Source organism: Panthera pardus, unplaced genomic scaffold, assembly GCF_024362965.1.
Source record: "Panthera pardus isolate Hobbes unplaced genomic scaffold, ASM2436296v1 HiC_scaffold_16, whole genome shotgun sequence".
Taxonomy (NCBI): Eukaryota; Metazoa; Chordata; class Mammalia; order Carnivora; family Felidae; genus Panthera; species Panthera pardus.
Genome location: NW_026526721.1, coordinates 81,976,263 through 81,989,376, shown reverse-complemented (window position 1 = coordinate 81,989,376; position 13,114 = coordinate 81,976,263).

Here is a 13,114-nt window from a genome sequence, read left to right as displayed (position 1 = left end):
CTTAAACCACAAAATAGAGGGAAGAAAGAAAGAAGGAAGGGAAGGAGGGAGGGAGGGAGCGGGGAGGGGGGAGAGAGGAAGGAAGGAAGGAAGGGAGGAAGGAAGGAAGGAAGGATGAGGGGGAAGGAAATACCTTTCCCTTTACCCAGATTCAACACTAGTCAAGCTCCTTAAATTCCTCTTAGATATTTGAGGAGCCTTCTTCACTTGGCCCGTCCTGGGTAGAGGCTGATTTTCTCACCCCAGCTCCCTAATTCCTGGAATTTCCATGGCTCCACTCTCTGTAACTAGGACAAGAGAAACACGCATTCCTCCCCACATTGGAGTTTCTCCACTTTTGGTGGGTCATTTCCCCCCTCAAGGATGTAACTGCTCAACCAGTGCCCCCTGGTGGTGACTCTTATGAGCCTCTCTAATTTCACTGACCTGGAAGGTTGGCATTCAGGGGAGGAAGAACCTAGATGGGGTACCTAGAAGCACCTGGATAGGGCTTAGGTAAGGAGAATCAGGCTGTGGGGTCCATGTGTGACCTGCATCTTTGCACTGTGGCCACTGTGCCCATCGTGCCGGCACTGGGGTGTCTAATGACAGAGACTGACTGGTATCAGTTGGGTCATTTCATGTACTAGGTTGCTCCGTGCCTCTTCCATAGTAGATGCTCTCTGGTGGGAGTTAACATGTGACACAGAGATCTTCACATTTCTGCCTATTCCCGTATGTCTACCTGCATCCTCTACCCCTGCCTTCGCTATCCTCATCTTCCGATCTTTTTTCCTTCCAGGCCCCTGACCAGCCACGCCATTAGCCATCACCCATGCATTGCACATATTTTCACTTCGGGACACTTCTCTATCCACACAAAGGAAATGATGAGAGGGACCATCCATAACTCTGTCAATTTACTGGAGGGTTTTCACCCTGTTTTTTTTTTTTTTTTTTCAAAAGGTGACTCCTAAGAGCAGCTATAGTGCACTTACCATCATTTTTAGTTGGCACATACCTAGGAAGCTGGCTCATCTGTAACCCCAGCTCTGGCTTTTTAGTCCTCCTTCAGCTGGATGGACAGAATCCCTACAGCCTTGGGTGTGAGCTGAGGGAGGTGCATTGGGAAAACAGCGATGGGGGCCCCGCAGCTTGCCCGTGCCTTCTGTTCCTGCCCAGGCTCAGTGCGGTGGTACCATTTCCATGTACAAGAGGCTGATGCTGGGTTTGCTGGACCTTACAATGTGGAGGGTCCGACCAGACCCAGCTCACGATGGGAAGTTCTGGCCGCGTGGTCACTTGGTGTCCTATGGAAGTTTGTTTTGTTTTGCTGGTTGATGAATAGTTCTCTGCTGCAGACGGCATGACCTTGCTGGAGAACTAAAGGGTCTCATTGTGAGCGTCCCATGGGAGCTTGCCACCAACCCCACGACTGAAGCCTTCAGCACCATAATATCAGTCAGTCATATGGTTCAAGAGACAGAGCTGCTGGCGTCTCAGATAATGCAGGGACACCTGCAGACTTGAGAGTGGGGCAGCCTGGATGAGGGCTTCCCCTTCCATCTCAGGAGAAGCTCTGCCATTAAGCATGTTAAGTTCTTAGAAAGAGAGGCAGACAGAAAGAGAAAATGAAGTTGCTCTTTGCTGGCCCCTCTTGTGATCTTTTTATGTAACATCTCTCCCAACTGTGACTTCCTTCAGGGCAGCATTTAATCGCCGCTCCTCTGCCTATGTTAGCTATGTGATCCTGGGAGAGCCCCCTCACTTCTCAGAGCCTTGGTGTCCCCCTCTGTAAACTGGGGATATATCCCTGCCCACAGTGCCATGGGGCTGTGGGCATTAAGAAAAGAAAGCACACGAGCCCCTGGAATGGTGTCTGCACATTGTCAGCATTCCTGAAAGGCTGGCTCTCATTCTTCTCCCCTGTGACCCTCTGACAGAAGATTACCCCACCCCACCCACAGGGCTCAGTAAATCTGTGCTAATGTGTTAGTGGGTGTCGATGAGTTCATGTAACCTTGGGTCACATGTGGTTAGCATGTGTGTGTTTTAATAGGCTTTTTTACAGTGACGCTAATGATGTGTGGATTGTTTGGGGGCGGTAGGGCTGTGTTCTCGAGTTGTAAACTCACCATTCCTCTACTCCCCAGTATTCTCAGAGCCTATCTCCTCTGCAGCCCTCGCGGGACTGCGGGGTGCGTGCAGTTGTGTATGTGTGTTGTTAATGTGTTGTATGTAAGTGTATGTCTTACAGTTAAGTCCACAGAAGCAGGAAAAAGACACAGACCGCCCCTGCCTGGATACCATCACCTCACCGACCTCCGCGGGCCCAGAGCCCGTCCCTGCTTCCCCAACTCGGCAGTGGACAGCACCTGTGCCCCGATCTTCGTATCTCAGTGTTTAACCCAGGGCTTCGCCTAAACGTGTGCTCAATACAGAGTAAGTACTTCTTTGCTAATTGAAAGTGGAAAAGTCCGTCCTGGTGTTGTCTTTTCTGGGCAGCCCTGCAGTGCCCTCTAGTGGACGTTCGCTGAACTTCTTAAAGTTTGAGGTTCTGCGAGCCCTAGAACAGTAAAGCTCAGGTCTGTTTTGGTAATCCAGCCAGGCTTGGCCTCCGTTGCTGTTGGTCCCTCTGCCTTGCAGAGGCTGTGTGTGAGAGCTGGGTGAGGCTGGGGTGGCGGGGGAGAAGACCAGATAGGTGCCTGGCAGAAGAGCAGGGTAAATCGGGGAAACCCAACCTGTCCCTTCCTTCCCAAGCTTCTCTTCTTTTCTTCTCAGGTGGAAATGACTCAACAGTTGCCCTAGTTTTGTTAATTTTTAAAAAAAGGGTACCTAAAACAAGATGACACATAAAGGTCCCGATTCTCTTACGCCAAGTTCATGCTTGTATACCCACATCTAAGACATCAGCAAATTCTGTTGGTTCTGGATCTGAAACCCATCCCAAATCCACCCTCACTGTCAGGCCATTGCCCAAGCCACATTATCTCTCGTCTGAATGATCACCAACGCACCCTGTGGGTTCTACTCTTATTCCCTTACCATATAGTACCAGACTCCATACAGTGCCAGAATGTTCTTTTAAAACCATAAGTCAGGGGTGCTTGGGTGGCTCAGTCGGTTAAGTGTCCAGCTTCAGCTCAGATCATGATCTTGCGATTGGTGAGTTTGAGCCCCACGTTGGTCTCTGTGCTGACAGCTGGGAGCCTGGAGCCTGCTTCGGATTCTCTGTCTTTCTCTCTGCCCCTCCTCTGCTCGTTCTCAGTCTCTCTCTCTCAAACATAAATAAACATTAAAAAAAATTTTTGTTAAACCATAAGTCAGATCATGTTGCCACACCCTGTTTAATACTACTTTGTTTCCCATTTCACTTGAAATAAAATCCAAACTCCTTCCTGTGGCCTACAAGACCCTATGTGTGGAACACAAGAATAAAGCCACTCCAGAAGGCAGAACAGGGCCAGTTGACAGGGGTTGCAGAGCATGAACTTTGACCCAAGGAAGGAAGGAATTTTCAAGAATCAAAGCTGTGCAGACTGCCTACACAATGAAGGGTAAGGTCCCACCGTGGAAAGTGCAGAGCTTCTGCTGAGAACATTTCTGTACATACAGGTTGGCTGGAGGCTGGAGTAGATGATCTCCTGTTACCTTCCTGCATGGGAATGCTAGATCTCTAGGAATAAGAAATGTGAAGAGGAAATTCCCACTTTACTGGTGGTGGTGAGATAAGCAGGATCTGGACATAGGAAATAGCTCTTTAGGAAGCGTCAGCCTCTGCTTCTTCAGGAACACTTCGTCCAGCGGGGCGCTCAATAATTGTGTGGCCCTTTCTGTTAGTCGACACCAGATGCAGGGCAAGCCAAGACTGTCTGCCTCCCTGAAACCCTCTTCTTGCTCTCAGTTCTTCCGTCTTGCAGAGTTCTGGGAACTCTTCCAAAACCATGCCAGAGACCATTGTGTATGTTGGGGACATAAGGATGAAAGGTTTATACTATGCTGTCAAGAAGTTCATGGACTCAGGGTCTCTGGGCTGGTGAGCAGTCATAGCGCAAGGACGCTTGGATTGGTGGGATAAGTGGGAAGGGCAGAGTACATAGGAACTGGAATATGTGAGCCCGAAGCCCTGGCTGGGAATCAGCATCACCTAGGGAGCCGTGTGGTCAGGGTTTCTGGAGATTCCACGGGAGGGTCCAGGAATCTGGTGATTTTTAAAAATCCCCAGGTGGTACTAAGGTAAGTAAGACTGTGGACCCCCAGCTTAGTTGGGAAGAGCTTCGTCTTTGAGACACCTGGATCAGAATCCTAGCTTTGCCACTTAACAGTTGTGTGACTATGGCATCCACCTCTCTCGTCCCATGAGTGAGCAAGAGGAGAAACAGGAAGAAAGGAGGGAGAGAAAGGGAAATAAGGAGAGATTTATTGAGCAGTGTACCCAGCCAGGGGACACTAGGGCGGGGGCAGGGCGTCTTTGCAAGTGGTCACACCACATAGGCCCGGCTGCACCCCAGGCCACGGGTCTAGTCATGGGCACACACTCAGTCTTGTCTCCATTTCTGGAGCACCTGCCTCCAGGGTTATTGCCAAAGGAGCCAAGATGGCGCCTTTTTGTAGGGAACACAGTAAATCCTTGTAAAAGGTTATGGAAGGGTTTTCACGGCCACCCCATGAGGTGGTTATAAGGTGTACCCCCATCACAGAGAAAGAAATGGGTACACTGAGAGGTTAAGTTGTGTGTCAGAGGCACCTGAAGTTAGGTATGCAGACCTGTCCCAAGAAAGCCAAGGATGAGTGTTGTTCAACATCCAGCTAAAAAATATTACATAGTGGAAGCCTCTGGCTTCCTCTGCTGACTCCCTTTCCTCTCCCCTACAACCGCTCTCCCGGAGTTGGTGTTTATCATTTTCATGCATCTTTATATTTGTTTAGCATCTATACAAGAATTCGTAAACAGCACGCAGTCCCCTACTGTATGTTTAGACCTTTTATACACAGTGTCACAAGAAGGAAATCCTCCTGCCACTTGCATTTTTTTCTCAATATTGTTTTTGACGTTTATCCACATTGATGCATATATCTCTAACCTACCTATTATCATCACTTTTTAAAATTTATTTTTTATTTTTAAATTTTTTAAAGTTTATTTATTTTGAGAAAGAGAGAAGGCACAAGTGGGGGAGAAGCAGAGAGAGAGGAGAGAGTGAGAATCCCAAGGAAGTTCTGCACTGACGGGCCTCGAACCCACTAACCATGAGATCATGACCTGAGCCAGAATCAAGAGTCAGATACTTAACTGACTGAGCCACCCAGGCGCCCCTTGAAACTTATTTTTTAAAACTAAGCTACAATTGACATTTATCTTTGTATTAGTTTCAGGTGCTTAGTGTCAACGTAATGATTTGATATTTGTATATACTGTGAAATGATCACTACAAGAAGTCTAATGAATGTCCATCACCACACACAGGTACCATTTTTTTCGGTGACAAGAACTTTTAAGATCTACTCTTTTAGCAACTTTCAAATATATGATTCGGTATTATTAGCTAAGGCCATCATGCTATACATGACATCATTAGGACTTACTTATCTTATAACTGGAAGTTTGTACCTTTTGACGACCCTAAGCCATTTCACCCATCTCCCCACCCCTGGCCTCTGACAATAACCAATCTGTTCTCTGAATCTCAGTTTGCTTTCTTTGTGTTTTCTGTTTTTTAGATTCCACGTGTAAATGAGATCATGTAGTATTTGTCTTTCCCAGTCTGACTTATCTCACTTAAGGTCCTTCCATGTTGTTGCAAATGGCAGGGACCCTTAAGGTCCATCCATGTTGTTGCAAAGGGCAGGATTTCTTTCTTTTATGTGACTGAATAATAGTCCATTGTATATATTACTGCATTTTCTTTATCCTTTTATTTGTCAATGGATACTTGAGCTGTTTTCCTATCTTGGCTATTATAAATGATGATGCTATGAACATAGGGGTGCAGATATATCTTTTCGAGATCATGATTTCATTTCCTTTGGGATTATCCAGAATGATATGACTTGGTGGATGACATGATAGTTTCACTTTCAGTGTTTTTGAGGAATCTCCATACTGTTTTCCATAATGGCTGCACCAGTTTACATTCCTACCACAGAAATGCATAATGATTCTCTTTTCTCCACATTCTCACCAACCCCTGTTATCTCTTACACTTTTGATAATAGCCATTCTAACACGTATGAGGTGGTACCTCATTATGGTTTTGATTTGCATTTTCCTGATCACTAGTGATATTGACCACCTTTTCATGTACCCGTTGGCCATCTGTATGTCTCCTTTGGAAAATGTCTATTTAGATCTTCTGCCCATTTTAAAATCAGACTGTTTTTATCATTCCTTTTTAAAATCCATGACTCAGTTGATGGACCTTTGGGTTGCCCTCAATTTTTTTTTTTTTTACTATGACAGACAATACTGCTGTAAGGATTTTTTGCTCGGCTTTCTTTCTGCACACGCATGAGAGTTTCACAAGGGTATACACCCAGGAGTGGACCAACTGGGCTGAGGGCATTGTGCTCTTCAGATTCATTGTGCAATTTATGCACTAGCAGTGTAACAGAGTTTCTATTGCTCTGTGCACTCGCCTCGCCAGATCTCACATGTACAAGCCTATCTTCGCTTCTGTGCTTAATAGCCTCTTGTGGCAAAAACAATGGGAGAATAGTTACACAGGAATGCATCTAGACTATGTTCTTGGCTATGAAGTCCTCAGCAAAGTCTGGATGGAGGCTGCTAAGGCAATCTGTGCCATTATTAATTCAGAACATCCTGCTACAAAACATGGGGTAAGAAGCAGAAAGCACACTAGGAATTTGGACAGGCTTGCTGGCCATCTCCACCGACGATATGCTTCAAGGCATTATCCTTTTGTCCTCACCTTTTGTTGGAGGGAATAAATAGGAAGCCCAGACTTCTAGGTTTGCCTGTTCACGACAGTTGTCCCAGTAAAATCATTAATAGCACCTCCTTTGACACTCCTTGGGAGTGTTTAGGTTTGAAAGATAAGTTATACAGTCACCCTAGCTATAAGAGTGGCAATTCAAATCAATTTCCTATCCAGACTGTTCAGATTTCTGGTGCTCTGCTGAGGTCAGTGTGGATTTGACCGGTGGCTGGAGAACCTGTGTGTTGCAAGTCACAGGGGAAGAACTGCAATTGTTGCTGCAGTAACGAGGTTGAAGATAGAAGTCGGAGCCCTCAGAACGTTCCAGAGGGAGCTGACCACAGCCCAGAATCCCTTCCCTGAGAAGCTCTGGTGCTTTCACTGTGGAGTCCTGGCCATGCGTGCTGGTCACTGCCCACAGGACAGCCAGCTCCAGGCACAGGTGGTGCCGGGTAGCCTGGCGGGTGTTCCCCTCCTGGTCCCCTCAAGATCAGAGTCTGTTCCAGGCCAGCAGACAGTGCTCCCTGCCAGCCCTTTCACGAAAACAGTTCCTGGATGTGCTTCATGAGTTGTGGCCAAGCTCTTGTGACAACACCTCCTGCAATAACAAAGGGACCCTTTGTGGGCAGTCGGCTCCGGCTAACAGCTTGTGGATGGCTGGCCTCCCTCTGGCACTTTCTTTTCTAGACAACCCACCCCCAACCCCTTACACCCATTCAGTTCAAGACAATCTGGGATCCTAGATAGATAATTGGGCCATTTGATCAACCTGAAGAGGTAGGTCAGGGCCGCCTTCCAACATTGAAACTTCCGGAGGAAATGACAGGACACAGTGGGAGATCTGTGGTGGGGGACAGCTCAGGGCATCAGCCTTCAGTGGTTCCCTTCCAGCACTGTGCCACCGCCCAGGTGGAGGCCTGCAGCTCAGCAGCATGCTCATATGACAAAGGCTTCTCTTAGAAAGAAGTCCACTCAGGATTTCCAACTGATTGGCCTCGGAGGCTTAGCCTCTTACCTTAAAGAGTAGACCCACTGAGGATTACTTCTACCGGTGGCATTCAAGACTCCTCTGGGAGTCTTTGTTGAGCTGCCCCCACCCTATGTTGGCCCTCTTGCTTTTGTGCCTCCTCCATGATCCACAGTGAGTGTGTGGGTGTGTGCACGTGTGTGTACGTGCACACATACATGCCTGTCATAACGTAATTATTCTGTCAAGGACAGTGACACTATCTTACTTCATGCACTAAAAGCTCAGTGAAAGTTTGTTAAATGAAGAAATGAGGGGCGCCTGGGTGGCTCAGTCGGTTAAGCATCTGACTCTTGATTTCAGCTTAGGTCATGATCTTATGTGTCAATGAGTTTGAGCCCCACACGGGGTGCTCTGTGCTCACAGTGCAGAGCCTGCTTGGAATTCTCTTTCTCTCCTTCTCTCTCTGCCCCTCCCTTATTTGTGCTTGTTCTCTCTCTCTCTCTCTCTCTCTCTCTCTCTCTCTCTCTCAAAATAAATAAATAAAATTAAAAAAAATTTTTTTAATTAAAAAAAAAAAAGAAATGAGCCAATCCTTTGCTTGGAAGGGGTTGGTCCCAGAAGCAGACTGGATGGAGGAACTCAGTGACATTGCCAAGTCTTCTTTTTTCTTCTGTCCTTCTCTTCTGTCTCATTTTGTAGTGCACAGACTGTCTCCATATTTAGGGAGGATGGCAACCAGCAAGCCCCAATTCACAATAGCTGCCTGGGAAATGAAGGCAGCTCCATGGTCTCCCCTGATCCCTGGATCACCTCTGGGACCATGGCATGGGGTACACTGACTGGAGGGTTCACTAGAATCACCAAATTGGACTGGGGCAGAAGCAGTTTCCCAAAGTGAGGGGATTGAGCTGATCTTGAAGAGACAAAAATAACAGCTTTGCAGGGCCACCACACTGAAGCCTGAGCAGTTCCTAAAAAGACAGTTCTGAGCTGGAGGCCAGGACTGCTCTTATAGGAGGGGTGACTCTGGCACTTCTAATAACCACAGGCCAGCCAGGTTTTACAAGGATGATCCCCTCTGCAAGCATGGCAGGTGGCTATATCTGTAGACTCTGAACATCAACAGTCAGCAGATGTTTACTAGATGCTAGATGCTAGATGTGGGACACTGCGCAGGCTGGGGGGTCAGTGGTCCGCAGCCAGAGGCATTCTCTGCCCTTATATGGCTCATCATCTACTCAATGCCCAAGGTCCCCTGAATGGCCCCCACTGAGCCTCACCTCCAAGCAGGCTTTGGTTCCAGGACAACCCTAAGGTAACATTCTTGGAAATGGGCTTGATGGGCATGGCCCATTTCATCCTGGCAACAGTGCTATAGTGTAGATTTTAGGATATAGGGCCAGAAATAGGCCCTAATTTAAGCAAAAAAGGAGAGAGGAAGAGCAGAGGTGAGAAGGGAGGTGGGGAGGGAAAGAGAGAGAGAGAATATGTTGGGAAGACATTGGCTAGTTCACAGAATTGAAGAAAAAGATGAGTACCCAGGCCAGGATTTGGGATGGACTGGGACAGGACCAGGGCTTGCCACGGCTCTGTGTGGACCTTGTCTATAGGGTACTGCTCTATTGGCTCAGCACCGGCTACCTTCAGTCCCTGTGACTTCTCACAAGAGACCAGTTCCCAAGAGAAGGCTCCGACTGGCCTGATTTGGGCCAATACCCACCCGTGTGATCAGGGATCAGGTTGTGTATTGGCAGTTCTTCTCTGTGGAGTTGAAGAGGAGTGGTGACCCAAAGGAAGAGTGAGAAGGAAGGAGTATATTGGGGGCAGACAAAAATAGCCACCGTGTACCACATAGGTATGCCTGTTTTCCAGGTGAGGAACTGAGGCTCAGAGAGGTTATATAACTTGCTCAAATTCACACTGCTAGTGAGTGATAGGACTTAAACCCAACGTGCTTGATTTCAGAGCCCACATTCTGACTCTCTATCCAAGGATAGGTGGCTGGTGGAGGTGCCTTAATCACAAATGATAATTTACAAAATATCATAGTAGTCAAAAGTTTGGGGACCAGTTGGAAGGTAACTGCCACCAAACAGGCAGGAGAGGAAAGACTAGCTTACACCAGGGCAGTAGCTAAGATGGATATGAGGATATGAACCACGAGAGAGCGTGAAAAGAGACGTTAAGTGGCTAAAATCTGTCATGACTGATGACTAATAGGATGAGTGAAGGAAGGACAGTAGTCTACATGGACATTCTGGTTTTGGGTGTGGGCACCTGGTAGATGGAACTGTCTGTCCCTCGCTGAGATACAGACCCAGAAGGAACTGGTGGGGCTGGGGGAGAAGGAAGAGGAGTATAATTTTGGACATGTTGGATTTGATACCGAAATGGAGAGATGTCCAGGAGCCAGTGGACAGGCGGGATCTGGGACATGGAAAAGAGCCATAGGCAAAGGTGGTGTCCCCCAGGGACACTGTGTAGTATGAGCCCGACAAAAGTCTGTGGATCTGCAGATCGAGTCTGGGGAATCACAGCATTTGGGAATAATTCAGCATACTTGGGTTCTGCAATTGTGTGAGAAGATATGGGGGAAGTATCTCATTCCTTACTGCACATCAGTGTGATTCTTTTTTTTTTTTAAGATTTTAAAAAAATTATTTATTTTGAGAGAGGGGGGAGGGGCAGAGAGAGGGAGAGAGAGAATCCCAAACAGGCTCCACACTGACAGTGAAGAGCCCGACCTGGGGCTTGATTCCACGACACTTAACTGACTGAGCCAACCAGGTGCCCCACATCAGTGTGATTCTTTCTGCCTCTTCTGGCCCTGCTGCTTCTCCTCCCTTCCCTTACTTGGGTAAGTCAGTGTCAATATTTCAGAGGCCATAGCGTCTTCTGAGCACAGCCTTGCTGGCCTCCCAAATGTGCTTTGTAACATCGTAGATCTCTTTGACTGGAAGCTGCATGAAGGCTGAGACCCCACCTGTCTGGTGTCATGGTTGCATCCCTGTAGGAGGTGGAAACCCTCACCCTCTCAGGCTCCGTACTAGCAACAATGATGATGATGATGATGATGATGATAGTGAGTGGTACTAGCATTTATTGAAGACCTGCTAGGTACTAGGTACTCCATTCAAGCCTTTACATACTTCTCTCATTTAATGCTCAGAACTGTCCCATGAGATTGTGTAGTTTTACAAGTGAAAAAACAGAATCAAAGAGTTGAAGTGACTTGCCCGAGGTCACAAGGCTCAAGAGAGGTGGTGTCAGATTTCTTTTTAAAAAAATTTTTTTTAACGTTTACTTATTTTTGAGACAGAGAGAGACAGAGCATGAACGGGGGAGGGTCAGAGAGAGAGGGAGACACAGAATCTGAAACAGGCTCCAGGCTCTGAGCTGTCAGCACAGAGCCCGATGCGGGGCTCGAACTCATGGATCCCGAGATCGTGACCTGAGCTGAAGTCGGACGCTTAACCGACTGAGCCACCCAGGCGCCCCCGGTCTGAGAGGTGGTGTCAGATTTCTAAGCTAAGTGCCATGGACTCTGAAGCCCTGCTTTCTCTCACGGTATTCTCCTTCTGGAGGGAAGTAGGAGGGGCATCACATGGAGGGTTCTGGGAGCAGCAGCAGAGACGTGGAAAGGCCTGAAAAAAAAAAAAAAAAAAAGCTTTCTGAGAGGGAAAAGGCCGTTAGGTCTGACCCAAGAGTGGTAGCTTTGGAAAACAGAGAGGAGAAGATGCCTCGCCTGGATAGTACCTGCTGGAACCCTAAGGTGGATGTGGCACCATTTCTGGCTGGGCTGGGAAAGAAGCCCAGGATGAATTGGCCAGAGCCACTACCTGGGCAGGTGCTGGGGAGAGAAGACAAGCAACGAAAAGGGCCTGGGCATCCTGATGACCCTTCCCCACCTGAGGCGGGTACAAAGTACCCACACTGCCCGGGCACCGAGGCCGGGCCTGGCAGGAGAAAGGAGAGCCCCAGACAGAGGCCTCATTGACTCTGGTGGTCCGGAGTGGGCCTCTGTAGGGACTTCTACATCAGGTGAGTGTAAGGGAGGGGAGTGGGAGAAAGCTAGACTAAAAGGCATAATTTTAAAAAGCAAATGGGACTGGCTTAACCCCCTGCTTGAACCTTAAAACCCACCAGGGGCTTCCCATCTCCCTCACCTGAGCTCCAGACTCCGTAACACGGCAATGTGGTTACTGCTGACAGTGTCACCAGTGACTCCTGGACTGTCCCCCAGCACATACTTCATGATCTCCGCACCTGCCCCCAACATTAGACCCACCTGGGGAGCTTTTCAGAGATATCAGTGCTCAGGTCCTGCCCCAAACCAGTGTTTCTGGGGGTAGGCATCCTTCTTTAAAAACAGAAAACAAAAAACAAAAAGCTCGCCAGGTGCTTCCATTGTGTTTCTAGGGCCAAGAAGCCTTGCTGATCTTTCTTATTCTCCGGGCCTCAGCCTGGTCTCAACTCGGTGCCTGCCTCCTCGGGAAGGCTTCTGTGACCCCTCTCCTGGGCAGAGTGGGCTGGTGCCCATTTATGTCTGTGCCCCACAGCATACAGTAACTGTGCAATAAGTGGGCTGAAAGCTGAAATGTTCAATATCAAGTTAAAATCTGTCTCCCAGAAATTTCCCTTAGTCCCTGATATTCCCTCCTTCCTCATTAAACATGAAAGCCCAAGCCTTTTCCATTTTTTTTTTTTTTTTAACTTTCCCCAGATGTCTATGGGTATTGGTCCTTAATTAGCACTTTTGGATGCCTCTGGGTCCTCACTGTCCTCCTGAGCAGGAGCTGGCTCTCTGTTCCCTCAAACATTAGAGTTTCCCCAAATAGCTCCTAGAAAAGGAAGTACGGCTGCTCCACGAGAAAAGACAGTTTGCAAACAAGGGCTTTGTGCAGGCAGGCTCAAAGGCAACCGAAGCGTCCCCTCTCTGGGAGACATTTAAAGCACCTCCACGTAAGATCACAGAGAGATTTAGTCAATACTCATCCATTTCTTCCTCCACCTTTCCTCAAGGGAAGCCAGAACGGAGCTCTTGTCAGAGAGGCTGTGGAATAGCTTCAAGAGAGTGGAGGGGATGATCCAGGTTGGATCGGACAAGGACGAAGGCGAGAAACTGCCAACAGGGTATTAATTGGCTTTGCAACAGCTTAGAGCCTCGCCCTGGTCCAAACAACTTGAGGCAATTTCCAAAAGCAACTGTGAAGGAAGAGGCCTGCACCTT